Source organism: Macrosteles quadrilineatus, unplaced genomic scaffold (assembly GCF_028750875.1).
Source record: "Macrosteles quadrilineatus isolate MER2022 unplaced genomic scaffold, UCM_ALF_1.0 Scaffold_8__2_contigs__length_117827958, whole genome shotgun sequence".
In the NCBI taxonomy this organism is placed as follows: domain Eukaryota; kingdom Metazoa; phylum Arthropoda; class Insecta; order Hemiptera; family Cicadellidae; genus Macrosteles; species Macrosteles quadrilineatus.
Window position 1 is genome coordinate 77,746,126 of NW_026542601.1, and position 16,732 is coordinate 77,762,857.

A 16,732-nucleotide genomic window follows, 5' to 3' on the forward strand; every position below is an offset into this window, starting at 1 on the left:
TGCTAGTATACTGTGGATGGCTTATTTTAAACACATGTTACAAGTCTTTTCTATTTTGTTTACCTTTTCCTTGTTCAAGCAACATAGTTACTTTGCAACCCATAGGGCCAGTTTAAAATTTTTAAACTTTCAAATGAGCTGTGTAGTAAAATACAAATTTCCCAGAGGTAGTGGCAGTAATCAATCCAGTTTTAAGGCCATAACTAAATTATTTACAACATTTGAAGGAAATCGTCAAAGCCGTTTTCAAGATATTTGTGCAAGCAAGTATACATACAAGCAAACATTGCTCGAGTATAGGATTCTTATAATAATCAGCTTATAGAGATTCTATGTTTACATTAAAAACTAATAATTAGTTCTGATTCTGTCATACAACTGATAGAAAATAGAAAAACCCAAGAGATCCTCATTAAAATCTATATATATATATAAAATCCAATGTATGTTTGTTTGTATGTATGTATGTTTGTCCTTTATGGACTTCGAAACCGCTCGACAGATTGTAATGAAACTTTCAGGCATTATTAAGCATTATTAAAGGATGGTTTCTGTGAAGTTTGGTGCAGTTCCGTCAAAAGGGCTCCGCCCTAGTGGCTCTGAAGTTTCCCATGTTAACCTTATGAGTTCTCATATTTAAATGTAATTTAAGAATGTTAAAAGCTGGTTTAACTAATCAATTTCATTCTGTGATGTTCAATAGTATTAAAAAGTGAATAGGTTTATCAACAGGGTGCAGCACTATTATTTTTTAAAATCTATTACAAAAGCTAATTTGCAACCAAAAGGTGAGTGAGCGTAGCGAACGAACTTCAATCAGGACGTGATTGAGCCATGCGAACGAGCTCATCCTGAAAATGAACGAGCTTTTGACATAAAACCACATTAGGACAGGCCGACGTCTGTCAGGCCAGCTAGTAAGCAATAAATATGTTTGAGTGTTGCCTCTATAATAAGTATTGGATGTGTAACAATTTTATATAGTAAATTTAAAGAACCACATTATTTTCTTCTGTATTCTCATTCTCAGCCCCTTGGGATGGTACATCAGACCAATAGTTGCACATGTATTTTACCATTTAGGGTGTAGAACTTACTATGACACCAATGCTAAGTCGAGAAATTTTGGAAGAAATTCAATTTGGAAAATCAAGTGCTATATTTAATATCTTTAACAGCCATAAAATTTTCTGTTAACATTATAAGAAACCATCTATACACAATATCTATAACAATAATCATAATTAGGTTTAAACAAACTTTTAAAATTTCATGTCATATTATTCTTTGTTCTACAGCAGACTACAATGTGTAGTAAGATTTCCATTTTTAAAATAAATTTGAATTTATATTATTCCCTATATGGGAAAGTTTGCCAAACAATAACTGTATAAGATTGTATATTAAACTCGTAAAGAAATTATCATCATTATCAATACTGCGCAAAAATACAAATTAATACATAATGATCCCGAATAAACCTCATATAGCTAGAATTATTGTTTTATTATAGGAAATAATAGCTAACCACATCCGTGGAATTAATTCCTCAATTAACAATGCGGTGAACGTTGATCTGGATTTACGCCACACAATAGAACGATAATAGCAATCCAGACCAGGTATCCTGTTATTAATGATTTCCTTTTACTGAAATTGGTTAATTAATAGTTTATCCAATGACATTACTTAGGAGGATTTCAGGCTCAAAAATCTATATATTAATAGGCAAGCATGTTTCTTTAAAACTTTTTCTCAGCTCGTCTGCATCGCAGGGAAAATCTACGCATTCTGTTGGAATTGGAAAGATATTTTCCTGTAGATGTGCAGAATCCCTTCATAAAATAAAATAGGCACAAAAATAAGCACAAACAAATTTAAAAGATTAACATGGACCTTATGGGTTTCCATGCTGGTGATAAAATAACAACGCAATATAAACAGAAAATCAAAACAAATAGAAGAAATTCCAATCACATGTTTTATTTACATCGTAGGGTGAAAATAGAGAAGTCTGTACATTACATACTTTTGGTCTAGTTTTCGACCACTGTACAACTGCTAGTCTATTTTATTCTTTGAACTCTCAATGGTTAGAATAGTCTACACTAACGTACAGTGTGTTTTGGGTTAGGGAAAATTTGATTTACATTAATAGAACATTTTAAAGTTTGTAATTTTCCCCAAAAAAGTTTAAAAAATAGTTATTTGTGTAACTAGTGGGCGAAGTGGCACTTTGCTGCACACAAGAGAAATGTTTACGCACGAGCCACAGGCAAGTGTGAAAAGTTTCTCAACCGCAGCCCGCAGCCAAAGACACATTGCACTCGTGCTACATATTATATTTTTCCTACAGTTACTGTAAAGCATAGAAATAATTAGTCTTTCAAACAGCTAACAACACGTTTTAGGTTAGGTTAAATTCAAGCGTTGAACAAAATGGGAAACAACTGCACAAGCTGATCGTATTCGTAGTATGTTTAGTTGTAGTATGCCAACCTTTTTCCAAGCGTACTTGGGTTACCTGCATAATAAAAGCACGCTGTTTGGTATTATTTGGTTGCAATACTGGTGTGCGACAAAGTAAAAACTGTGCGACAAAGCAAATAGTGTGCGGCAAAGTAAGTAAATGCAGCAATTAGCAGCTTTCTGTACTATAATCAGTACAAGGAAGCCCACTTTGTTGGGTGACTGTAGGAAAACATATTTTTCTTCATCACAGTTTAAACAACTGTTTCTATTTGAAAATTTTCACAAAAAGGTTACAAGAAGTTCTATACATTTCTGATACACTGGGAGTATCATGGTGCCTATCCTATAATCCTAGAACCTGGAAACAATAAGGTATTGAGGGAACAATAGCTTCACAATTCCTCACTATCAATGTAACAATGGGGATTAATGTAAAATCACAGCAGAACAATAGGCCAATACTAGCCCTGCAACAGAAGGCTTACTCACACCTCTGTTGTTTTGATCATTGTTTTAACATATTTGGAATAAACGTTATCAGCAATCTGACACATACTTTCTCCCATTAGCTTGTCAAAAACCTTTATCATGGGGAAGCGATGCATGTAACTAACTATGATATTTAAAAGGTAAAATAACAAAAGTTACATTAACTTTTGAATCTTAATTTTTATAGGAATGAGGGGTACAAGTTGAACAATTTTGTTTAAGATTATAAGGAAAATAACAGACAATTTTTGATCAGACTCAGTTTTTTCAGAAAAATTCATTTTTACGTTTTTCATGGGTTTTTATGGGAAAATTACATAATTTACAATAACTTTTGAATTGTAATTTTTAATAGATGGGAGTTCTACTATTTTGTTTAAAGGGCTAAAACATACTAAATTTTTATCAAAATTGTCAGGCCTTTTTAGAAAAAATCAGATTTTTCCGTTATATTATGGATTTTTTTAGAATATCACCATTTAAAATAAAAATATAAATAAAAATAAAAAAAATTAAAAAAGTTTAAAAAACACCTGGAGATACTATGGATTAATACCTACATTCAAATTTTTTATCAAAATCGGACCACAGGTGTGGTCTGTAGCTCTATACACATCCACGCATACAGATACACACACACACAAACATCACTTCGAAAACCACTTTTTTGGGTCCAAGGAAACCCAAAACGGATATATCCACTCAAAACTCAAATTTGAAAATTTTGACGAAAACTATACTTTCTCCATATACCATGTATAGGAGGAGAAAGTAAAAATCATTGGTTTCAGCGAATTTACCACATATGTAGTCAGATAAACTCAGATAAGCTGTAACCCTAGGTCTCATGGTAAGACCTAGATGGCGTCAAATATTTTTAAAAGCCCCCCTTTTTAAACCGCTCAAGAGTTTTTATTCATATTTTGCACAAACACAGGGGTCAATAAGATAAATTTTTTTAACAGAGTCTAAACGCTGTAGCTCAAACAGAGAGTTATAAATACTTTTGTAAAAATAACATACAGACAGATAGACCAAAAACGGAATGTGATAGCACACATGTTATACCATATTTTTGTTTCTTTTGACATGCCAAATAATGTGACAAAGTTTGTTCATATGGTTGCAAGACACCCTGTATTTGTCGAGGAAACTGAATGTTAAGTTGCCCCCATTATGTCTACTATCCAGTTTATATTATATTTCATCTGTAACAACTACTTGAGAAGGTGGTTTGCCCTTGGGTCAAGTTTTCACAAAGCAGATACAAGATTGAACCTGAAGCTGAAGAGTGTGTTCTTAAACAAGTCAAGTAAACTGAAATGTTTAACATCGTACAAGTTCCTACTTTATATCTTATGAAGCATGAGTGGTTGAGTCTTTTCATACAATACTTCAGATAGATTACTTTTGTGCTCCTTAAACACATTGATAGTAAAATTATCGTACATATCTTTTATTTAGGCTACAATATTATGAATTTAAAATATGGAAACTCTTCAGTCCTTGACTCATCACAACTCTTATTTGCACAGAAAAGTGATAATTAATGTATCCATGGTTCGTTTTGGTTCATTTAAGTTTCGACTAAAATTTGAACGATGTAAGTCAACACTATTAATAAAAATAATGTATGAGATCATTTTTTAAATTGTTTTTTGAACTTATTGAGTAAGCAATAACAAATTAGATTTTTGAAATGATTATCAATTACATCTCTAATACAGATCAACCCACATTCGACTCTTGTGTTGACGTCATGATACAAACACCAGAAACCATGCTCTAAGTCTTCACAAGCTGCTTTGGCGATTGAAGTTTACCAAAATCTTATTAGAGAGCTTCTTTAATCTAAACCTCCTTTGAGTGAATGCCACTAAGTAACCGAGGATTGAAAACTCGTAATTAGGTAATTTTTAGATCACCCATTTACGACAGAACATATCACCTCAATGTTTAGTTCAAAGAAATTTTAAAATCTTCAACAATTTGTTACATTTTAAGTATCATAGTATCATCTAAAATTCAGGTGACTGGCAATGAAACTAGAAAATGTAACAATGACAAAAATTTTAAATACTGTCAGTTTTTGTATACACATTTATAAGGAAAGTAGTGGAATTCTAAATGTACACATGTTCCTTGTATTCATAAAAAATTTAAAACATCCAAGATAGTAAATACGTACAAGAGAAAGATGAAACACTTTTCCAGCAAAGAGGGCCCAACACAAGCTTCATTCTCGCTAGTAATCAATAGCTCACTTACATCTCCATAAAATATGTTCAAAGGAAGCTTTCAGTGTTAAAACTCTAAAGGGATCATTGATGTGCTCTTAAAATCAAGGAGCAGTTTAATATAAAAGCAGCATTTCAAATGCTAGAGTTAGAGTACCTAGTACAATTTTGTAAATTTATTTGATGAATAATTGAAAGATATATTATTTTTCTTTATTATACATGTAAAACCTTGTTAAAATAATTTTCCATCTGTTAATAAAGTCATGAACACAACTTATTACTACTTTTGTATTCAGTAGTCATTACTTACTTGCTGTAATAAATATATTAACCTTTACATGAGATGTGTCAGGACTTTCAATTATTGTTTTATTTTTTCACCAGAAAAATTAGAAGTAAGTTTTGATTTTAGAAAGCTAAACTTACTCAACAATATAAAAATATTCCCTGGGTCCATAAACCACATATAAGTTTAACCATTGGATACAGGTTTGGCCTACCCATATCCAGAATGAATTCGAAAGTTATACTTAATAAATTGAATTGAGAACAAATGAGGGTTGATCAGGTAAGCAATTACATACCTTAGCATAGATGATCAGATACCCAAGATCGGCAATAAAATGCTCTGCCTAATTGCAAGGAGCCTTGATTATAAAGCGTTCAAGACAGTGGTGAAGAACTTGCTCACAAATAGGCTCCTATAAAATCTGGAAGTGTTATCTTCTGCACCACTAATTCCAGGGTCTCGCATACTACAGCCTAAAGCTAAAGTAAGTTTTGTAAAAAAAGAAATTTTGACAAGTGTAAAAAAATATATCTAGTTTAATGACGCAGTAAATCAGAAAAACATCGGTCATAGTAGTAATACTACATTCAAGTAAGTAAGATGGAAGAAAAATAGAGGAAAATGAAGGGAAATTTAAGAAAAAATGACATGAGATGTTTTAAGGCTGTTTTGAATTTCTAGAAATTGCTGTACACAAACTTTGATTTATGTTCTTAGTTTTTGTGTTTATTAACTTAAGGAAATTATCTACCAACGTGGTAAGTCTTTTAAAATTTTTTAGCAATCAAACTATCAAGGGTGAACCTTATTGCAATACTTTCTAGTGATAAAACGGACTATATCTCTCAAGTGCCTGCTATGGAGCAAAGGCAATTTGAGTACTGTATCCATTTTGCCAAGTAGGAAATGAAGGCGCAGCATTACTAATGTCCTATATTGTATATTAAAATCCAATTTATATTCAAGATAAAATATGTTGCATAAACTAAGCTGAAATATAACTCTAGTACTCCTACAGTTAATTAAATAAGAAAATTAATTCAACAATACACAATTCTTTTTTTACCATACCAATATTTCATTTTTCATTTTACCTGTCCTAAATGGGTCAAGAGTTATCTATAAGTATAAAAGAGGATGTTTGATATATTTGTTTGGCAGTGATAAACTCAGACACCGCTGAACCGATTGCCACGAAACTTGGTACATACGTGTAGAATTTCATGGAATAGGTTTATACACCATCAATTTCGTGATCCGTCCAATCGGCTCCGCCCCAGTGGCTCTGGCGTTTCCCATGTTAACCTTATGAGAAATGGAATTAATGAATCTTAATGAACAGCTGTTTCAATTAAACAAGTTGGTTCTGTTCTATGATGTTCAATAGCATTAAAGTTACAAGGATTACCAACAGGGTGCAGCACTATTATTTCTTTTACATTTATGACAACAGCTAATTTGCAACCAAAAGGTGATTGAGCGTAGCGAACGAACTTCAACCTGGAGGCGAGTTAGCGTAGCAAATGAGCTAACCTGAAGGCAAGTGAGCGTAGCGAACGAGCTAACCTGAAGGCAAGTGAGCGCAGCGAACGAGCTCCAACCTAAAGGTGAGTGATCGTAGCGAATGAACTTCAACCAGGACGTGATTGAGCCATGCGAACGAGATCATCTTGAAAATTAAGAAGTTAAACGGGGCAAAGCCCGCGGGTTACAGCTAGTAATATTATAAAAATCTTAAGTTATAAATTAAATCAATACCTTCTTAATCGGATGACTACATAGAGTAATATATACCAATATTATATTCTCGCCTCCCAGTTTCGATGGGAATATTTGTTCGTTTACCAAAGCTAGTTCAAATCGACGAACGATATTGGAGAACAATTATTGTCGCAAGGATCAGCTTAAGCTGTGATCTGTTATTGATCGGGCAGTCTAATGTGTTTGCGATTTGACTGAACTACGAGATTCTCATTGGCTATCTTTGGTACCAATATAATATAATTTATATCTTTACAGCTCTACATTGCAAGTGTTTGGATTAAGTAATTACGGTAGTGATTGTAACATTAGATTGTGGATTTAAAGGTAACATTGTAGAATAATCTAAATATTTTTATGGTAATTGTATTAAATAACCTTCAATCAAGAGTTCACCTGGGAACACGATGGCTTAAAAATTTGCTGGTACCTTTTGTACTTTTATGGAGAATGATCTTGTATAGTAATTAAGTAATACAGTATTAGTAAGACACATATATATAACCTTTTTTTGAACTGATTAATTTGTTTGTGCATTCTATGTTTCTTGTAGGCAAAGGGTCCGAGTAGCAAACATTGTCTAGGTTCCAGTCAAAAGTATTCCGGCCAGAGGCTCTTTCTTTCATGTGTTAATTTCCTGGCAGGTTCAAATGCAGAGACATCAACTGTTGAAAGTCAGTCTTTAACAATCCAATACATTTGGTGGGTCAGCAGGATATTAGAGCTTCGGAATACACTGAAACTTCATTTAATACCTTGAAGTAATAACAATTTCCAAAAAGGACCAAAATGCATTTTCACCAGGTTTACACACACAAGCTAACTAGAAATTTTCCCAAACTACGAACATTTTCTGATTCATTATCCACGCTTATTGTAAAATATTTGTATGGATATTGACTTGATAAGTTAATAGAAGTTAGTATTTATTCGTACAACAAAGTTTCAATATACAAAATAGTTTTTTTTTATTAAAAAAACAAAATTTGACAAACCCCTATCTAAGGTAATAGTCCCCATGGCCTTTTACCATGGTATATGGTCTTTCCTCTCGGGAAATTAGCTAAAATTAGGAAAATCATAGGGTAAGGAAAGTTAAAACAGGGGTCATCTAGTTGATTAAAGACACATTCTATCCAATTTGCTATTTTATCAATTACTACACATACACCACACAAACGGTTGTTCAGGAAATAGAAAATATGCTTTGTGCATATTGGGGTTAATGATTTCACAACATTATTGCAACAGAGCAAAGGAAATGCAATTAGGGCATAGGCCACAATGTAATTTGCTCAGTAAGTTAATTACGCCTTGCTATTTTCTTCCGAGAAAATTGCCGCAAATATGCAGAAAGTGTAAATTTTGACAGGAATAGTGAGGGAGAGTTAATGTGGTTTATGTAGTCACATACGGGGTGGTTTTGGTTTTGGAGGTGATTTTATAAGCTTTTTAATTATTTAGCTTTCTATTTATATATTTATTTATTTTAACTTAATGAATACTGAATATTACCAAAGCAGCATATTGTTTAACAATAAGCAACACACAGGAAATTATCTTAACAATGTATTGTTTCAAACAGCTGATCAGTGTGAAAAAACATAAAACAGATGATTGACTTGGCTCTCTAGTAGTGGGTTTCCATTTGGTATTGATATGATCACATTTTATTAAAGATCAGTCTTTGAGATATTTACGTTTTACATTTTTAAGTGGCCGCCATTTTGGAAATAAACACTCTAAAAATAATATTTATCTTTAATTATTTCGGTCCATTAGGGCCATAAACCAAATTTCATTTTTTTTATAACAAGCCATTCTTGAATTTAAAATGTTTTTGGTAAAAAAAAAATGGCGGATACACAAGTAAACTTTGAGTTTTTTGAAATTTTAAATATGATATTTTGACTTGTCTTTGGCTCAGAAATAATTTCCCGAAAAAGTTGGTAGAGAGGTCCGGGACACCCTGTACATCTTCTTGGTACGACCATATGAACTGAAAGCAAATGAAGATCAAGTAAGCTTTCTACCATGAAGTATTTTTCTATGAAAAATTGGTAAAAATGTATATATTACAGATAGTATTTATACAAGGTGGAAACGCGCTTACGTTTTTAAAAAGGGTTTTGTTAATTCCACAGACTTAGCCACCAAATTTACCAATGAAAGTAACCTTTTCCTTCGTATTTGTGAATAAACTAAGGGGGGGTATACTTAGATTAATTTATAAAACATACGTTTATAAAACATACAAGAATCGTTGCTATAATTCGATGATTGCGTGTTACGTGCAACCAACGTATCAATCAAGGTATGAAACTGCTGTCACGTTGATCGGGCACTGATTGAATTCATCTCTAGCATAATAGCTTTTGAAAGCCAATAATTATTTAGTTTGTACTACGGCAACATTAGTCCAAGGAACGAGTGATGTGGAAAGGAAATAATTAAAAATTAAAATGCTAAGCAACAAACACTACAGTAATAACGCGTTTTTAATTGTGGAATAATTCATCTTAATTTTTCTTCTTCTGTTTCACTCATTGCTCTAAAACCAGTGCAGAATATAATTGTTAGTGCATTGTTCTATTATAACTATCTAAAAATCTTCGTTCACGTCAGATAGGTGTCTTCTAAATTCTAAAATTTTAAAGTACAAAAAGCCAATATACATATACCAATTTTTTTTAAATTTCACAAGCGCTTTCTAAAACTATGTTTTAATCTTCAGGCTGTGTTGAAAACTGTTTTCAAAAGCGCTTATGTAAATAAATAATCAATAGTAGAGTAAAATATTTTTCACCCCACAGATCTCGATTGTGTATTTATTCTTGAGGTTAGTTAATTAATCGCCATTTAAACCAACTCAACAAACATCTTGCTAATATCTAAGCTGATGAAAACCGACTTATATTCCAGAAATTATTGAATTTTACCATTACATTTGAATTTTATAAGTATACCTTGTCCCTGAAATAGCTTCTTCACGCAATATTTGAACGAGTATTGTGATAACTTTGTTACTGACTATGATAAGTTTTTTAGCCTGTACAATTTAAAAATTTAATGATCAAGGACATCCGTGTCTAGTTTTTGTCTAGTTTTAAACCTACATCAAGCTGTATCCAATTCAACTGTAAAAGTAGATGAAAACTAACCTTCCTCTAAAGCATTTAACTCAATCTATTCCACAATCAATCTTTTCAAAAGTTTGTTTAGGGAAAGACCGATGATCAGTCTTGTGTAGAGTGTTCAAACTGTGAAGGAGAAAGTAAAAGAGAGTTCGGTCTGTATCGGCCTGCATAACACGAATTAGTCAGGATTTCAACAGCTCACCATCATAAATTTGCTCTTTGAAGGTACATTTTTCATAAGTACATTATATTTTATATGAAATCATTAACTAATTATGATTTTCCTTTCTTGGTGCTTCTATATTTGTCCAATTAGTATCGACTTTGCAGTTTACTTTTGTGGATGAATATGAAAACTATATGATATGTTTGATGAAAAAAGGGCTCGCTAATAATAATTATACTTAAAAACAACGATTTTAAAACAGAGTGTTAATAAAAAAACTGAGTTGTCTTGAAAATGTAAATTTCTATTATACTAGGTGCTGGACCCGTGGTTCGCAATGGAAAATATCAATTTCATATTCATTGGAATAAATTTAGGAGACATAATCTATGATAAAGTTTTAGATGAAATAATAATCCTACCACATAGTTGTGTAAAATATATTTAATTTCTTTGGATCAGCTGTCCAAAATTGTGAAATGATTATTTGGCAGTTCTGATTGCTTACATTTTTAATGTCAACATAATGGTAAACATTGTGAATTTTCTCAGGCTTTCATGGTGCCCAATTAATATTTACTTTTGAATACCTCACCTCAAAACCTTGGACATCCAAGGGGCGCAGCCCAAGAGGAACTCAGGGAAAGTGGCTAGGCCTATGACATTCCAATATATGTGGACCATCTTTGTGCTTAATTTTGGCTCTATCGGTTTAGTATTTTAGTCGTGACAACTGCCGAGACAGACAGACAGACACCACCTCAATTTTATAATAGTATAGATAGATGTAAGACTGTTGAGGAGGGGGGATATATAGTATATCCTAGCAGCACCGTTATCAGGTGGTACTGTATCAAGATGTAGCCTATGGAGTATAAGAATGCTCCAAACATATTCCAAACATCTTAGTATTGCATAGCAGCTAAAGTTAATAATACAACAAAATATCGACTTTTAAAACGTGTTTATATATTTAGTTTCAAATATTAAAACGTACTGTATAAAACATTTTAACGAAGTCTCCAAACTCCATCTACCTTTTCCAAACTTTGTTTTTAAGCATACACGTGGCAGAGTTCAAAAGTCAATTTTGATACAGCGTCGGGAACTTATTCATTCGTCCCTAGGGGTTTAGTAAAAGACTGCACTTCTATAATAGGATAATTTATTTTATCTGTATTTTTTCACGTGGGAATATAGAACGTGTGCTATTTGCGTACACTTAATCATATATTTTATTTACAGTTAACTGCAGAATCGTTGGATTCTAGGAACTGAAATTTATCTAATAAATTATCAAAGGGCTCTTTAGTCTTTGGTAATAACGTTTATAATAATACTGGGAAGAAGACACTATCAAAGGCACGAATTATAGGTCATAATCTAGATATTATTAATCATAAAGGAAGCTGTGCTTTAATAATTAAAACGCAGCGCTTGGTTTTCCTTTTTGAAATCCCTCAAAGGCGGTCTGTTTAAAGCGAAGCGCTCTAATAAGATTTTGGTAAACTTACGTCCACAGAGCTCTTATATACTTAGCATGTGTTTAGTATGTGTGTGTGTGTAAAACAAAGAGTGTGTGTGGGTGTAAATAGCGAGTGTATTTGGAACAAAGTAAATAAGTTACGGAACAGCTTTTACTCGATGAAATAGTATATTTCTTATAAATAAGGTACATTTGGAGTCATTTAAACTGTTGTCCATTTTTCATGCTCACTGATGACAGCAGATGAAATAATGCGGATAAATATTCTGTGTTAGCAAGTTGGTTTTAAGCCCAAGCCCAAATATGCATGTCAATATATTCTTTACTACAAGTTTCTACGCCCAGCCGTTCTCTCAAATTAGAGGGGGAAAAGTTTTCAATTCAATATTGAGATTCCCCCATGTTAATCTTATGGGAGCAAACCCAACTTTGATGGAAAATCCTGCCCAAACTAATAAAGATTTCAAAAAATGAATAACACTTTGCAAAACTACAGATCAGGGCCATTTTTTTGACACTTTAATCATTAAAATCGGTCCAAAAATGAGGGAGGAGTTCTGTTTACAAAAATCGGCTTAGCGTATTATATATACAGGGTGTCCAAAACCACCCGTACACCCCTTTCAAAAGGATGGAAACCATTTCTTATAAACAAAAAATAATACAGAACTAGCTAAATTGGGCACGGTCTACCAGATGGTGATAATTTCAAATCCAAAACTACACCGGAAGTGGCTTTTTCAGACCGGAAGTTGACTTTTTTTAATGTAAACTACCAATTTTGATTACAGAATCGGATTCTACGTTGAAAAATACATAACTTTTGGCTAAAACATTTTTTGAAAAAAACTTGTTTTCTACCTCTAATGCCCCGTTAAAGTCAATAATTTTTGGTCATTAATCCGTCAAAGTTACTCGAAACAATAATAGAGAAAAACAAATAACAAAGATTACATAAAGACATGTGATAAATAGAATCAGCTGTTCATTGTAAAAACCTTAGCAATTGAGTAACAGCTGGTTACTCAATTGCCACATAAATGAAACATTGCTTAGTTTCATTTTATTTTAAAAATAAATCATTTGTTTTTACATTAAAGGGGTCTAATGTAAAAATAAATTTAAAAAATAAACTTTGCAATGTGTAGACCAGCTGTTACTCAATTTCTAAGATTTTTAAAAGAAACAGCTGATTCTATTCATCATATGTCTTTATGTAATCTTTGTTATTTGTTTTTCTCTATTATTGTTTCGAGTAACTTTGACACATGAATGACCAAAAACTATTGACTTTAATGGGGCATTAGAGGTAGAAAACAAGGTTTTCAACAAATATTTTAGACAAAAGTTATGTGGGAGCGGCAGAAATATCTGACGGTTTTCAAGCGAGTGCCGTCCGGCAGCCAAGTGGAGGAGGGTGGTGGGGAGCGGCTCATTCTCAAGGCCAAGTGAGACAAATTTTAGTCGCCATAGAGCAGTGGACCGGTATACATCGCGCGTTTGTCGTTGAGGCGTATTTTAAAAATGGCGATTTTGTTGTTGATAGCAACGTAAGTTTCGTAGGCATTTTAATGTGGCTCGTGGGGAACCTATCCCATCCCGAAACACTATCGGATACCTTTAGATCCACAGGATCAACTGCAAAACGTAGGCCTACAGGCCGTCCAAGGTCAGTGAGGACGCCGGAGAACGTGGAGCGAGTGCGACAAACTGTGCTAACGAGCCCGCATCGCCCGGCGCGTGGACAAGCTGCTGCTCATGGCATGTCTGAGCGCTCTATTCGACAAATTTTGCTGAAGTTGTTGGACGATTGCTATTTTATATGGGTGAAAGTGAAGGTCTGAGTGCAAAATTCGTCGAATAGAGCGCTCAGACATGCCATGAGCAGCAGGTTTTGTCCACGCGCCGGGCGATGCGGGCTCGTTAGCACAGTTTGTCGCACTCGCTCCACGTTCTCCGGCGTCCTCACTGACCTTGGACGGCCTGTAGGCCTACGTTTTGCAGTTGATCCTGTGGATCTAAAGGTATCCGATTGTGTTTCGGGATGGGATAGGTTCCCCACGAGCCACATTAAAATGCCTACGAAACTTACGTTGCGTATCAACAACAAAATTGCCATTTTTAAAATACGCCTCAACTACAAACGAGCGATGTATACCGGTCCACTGCTCTATGGCGACTAAAATTGTCTCACTTGGCCTTGAGAATGAACCGCTCCCCACCACCCTCCTCCACTTGGCTGCCGGACGGTACTCGCTTGAAAACCGTCAGATATTTCTGCCGCTCCCTGTATTTTTCAACGTAAAATCCGATTCTGTAATCAAAATTGGTAGTTTACATTTAAAAAAGTCAACTTCCGGTCTGAAAAAGCCACTTCCGGTGTGATTTTGGATTTGAAATTATCACCATTTTGTATACCGTGCCCAATTTAGCTAGTTCTGTATTATTTTTTGTTTGTAAGAAAAGGTTTCCATCGTTTTGAAAGGGGTGTACGGGTGGTTTTGGACACCCGGTATAGATTCTTGAAACAGATTTTTCGTCATAGCCTACTGCAGTAAAAACAAGTGTTTTTGTACATGCGTTTCGGTCTGAAGTATCATTTTGCTCCCTAGGGAGTAAAAAGTATCTTTATTCCCAGTAAAATCAGCTGATTTAACAGTTGTAAATTTTGATTGTAGCAATCGCATGGGTCAACATTATTTTTCGATTGATTTATTAGGTAAGCTTCTTGTTGCATTATTGCCAATAGTTTGACATATCGACGGTATAATGTACAGTAACATAGTAAACGAAATAATTGTATCGGTTACTTACAACAACAGCTAATTAACAGCTGTTTTCAACAGCTGCTTATTTACATTAGCAGAATTGAAAACAAGCTGGACTCGTTTTGAGAGGTTATCTTTGCATGAAAAGTATTTTAGTTTTCTAGATATCTAGTGCAGCCTTGCCTCGGGTCGAAAAGAGTCACGTTACGCCCTAGTGATAAAATATACTATTTCCTATAGTTACCTAACAAAGTGGACTTCCTTGCACTGATTGTAGTACGCCAAGTAGTTAATTGATGTATTTACTAACTTTTCCGCACTCATTTTTTAGCCACATTCCAGTAAAAAAAAAAAAAAACACAAATCAGTGTCCTTTTATTATGCACGTATAAGTGTACGCTTGAAAATAAGTTTGCAACACCTAAAGATCCTACGACTACGATCAGCTGATGCAGCGTTTCCCATTTCCTTCAACGCTTGGATTTAACCTAACCTAGAGACATGTTGTGTAGTATTTGAAAGACTAATTTTTTGATATGCTTTATATTAACTGTAGGAAAACTATAATGTGTAACGCGAGTGCAAAGTGCCTTTGCTGCACTCGACAAACTTTCCACATTTCTTTCATTTGCAGCAAAGCGCCACTTCACACTCTAGTTACACAACTATTGTTTAAACTAAGTGGTAGAGATTAATTTTAATTTAAAAACCAATGGAAGACGTATACGTATATTATACAGCAGATTTAAAGAACATTTTCTTTAACGTTCTTCCCCGTTGCATAGCACAGGTACATCAGCTAATAATTTAATAACATTTGATAAACTTCCTGTGTCATTTTGGATTAGTCTAGTGATTTATTTGTTACTTATATGGTATTAACTTGTGATGTAAAATAATATAGGCTAAAGTGTAATTAATTAATGAAATAGGGAAATGATGATGACAATTGTAACATTAAATTATCAACACAAGGAAAATACTGCACAATATTGTCTTGTATTTTGAAGGTGAAATGTGTTAAGGAACATAATAAGCGTAATAAGCCTATTAACAAGAGGCTTACTACCCTGTTTATTAAAGATTATGATTGATCAGTAATATAAAATTAATTTTTCTATGTTAAATATCTGTTAGTTAACGCATTATTATGTATTAGACATTTAATTGAATAGTTTAATGGTACATAAAATTGAGCAATTGGTCAAATCATACCACACTGAACACATATTACAGATTACTACGTATATTAATCAGAAGCAGTCTCATACAATGGAACAATAGAACAATACGGCCTGTCCAAGCTTTCTCCTGTTACTAATTATTTCAATCCACTTTTGCACTTAACATTTTACCGTTTGTCACAGCGAAAGTGTGTGGCATATTTATTGCCATAGATAATTTGTTTCGCTTTTACAAAATAAAAATCAGTTCAACCAAGTTAAAAGTTGTTTAATCTTTTACCAAAAACTATTTATAATTTAAAACAATGATACGTGTCTAACATTTTAATATTAATTTCATAACCTCCGTGATCCGCAAACTTATTTTGAAATTATGAGCTATTTGTTGCATGTCAACAACACACTTGTATTCTAACTCGAGTAAATAGGTTTTAATAGTTCACTTATTTCAAAAAATTATATTTGATAAGCACTAAAAAGGTGGTACAAAATAAAATTAGGCCCATAGTTTCAATGATGTCCCTATGATAAATTTCTTAACAACTCCAGTGCTCTAGTCTTTTGAAGCTAAGGTTTGTTCGCGAAGAGGGGCACTTAAACACTAGTCTACTCATCGTTGTCATGGAGACCAATTATCAAGTTCTTAGTAAAGTTCTCAGTTATAATATCAAAACACTAAAAAGCATGAAGATCTGCTGTGTACAAAGACTAACATTTTAACTGAGTACGACAACCCTTGA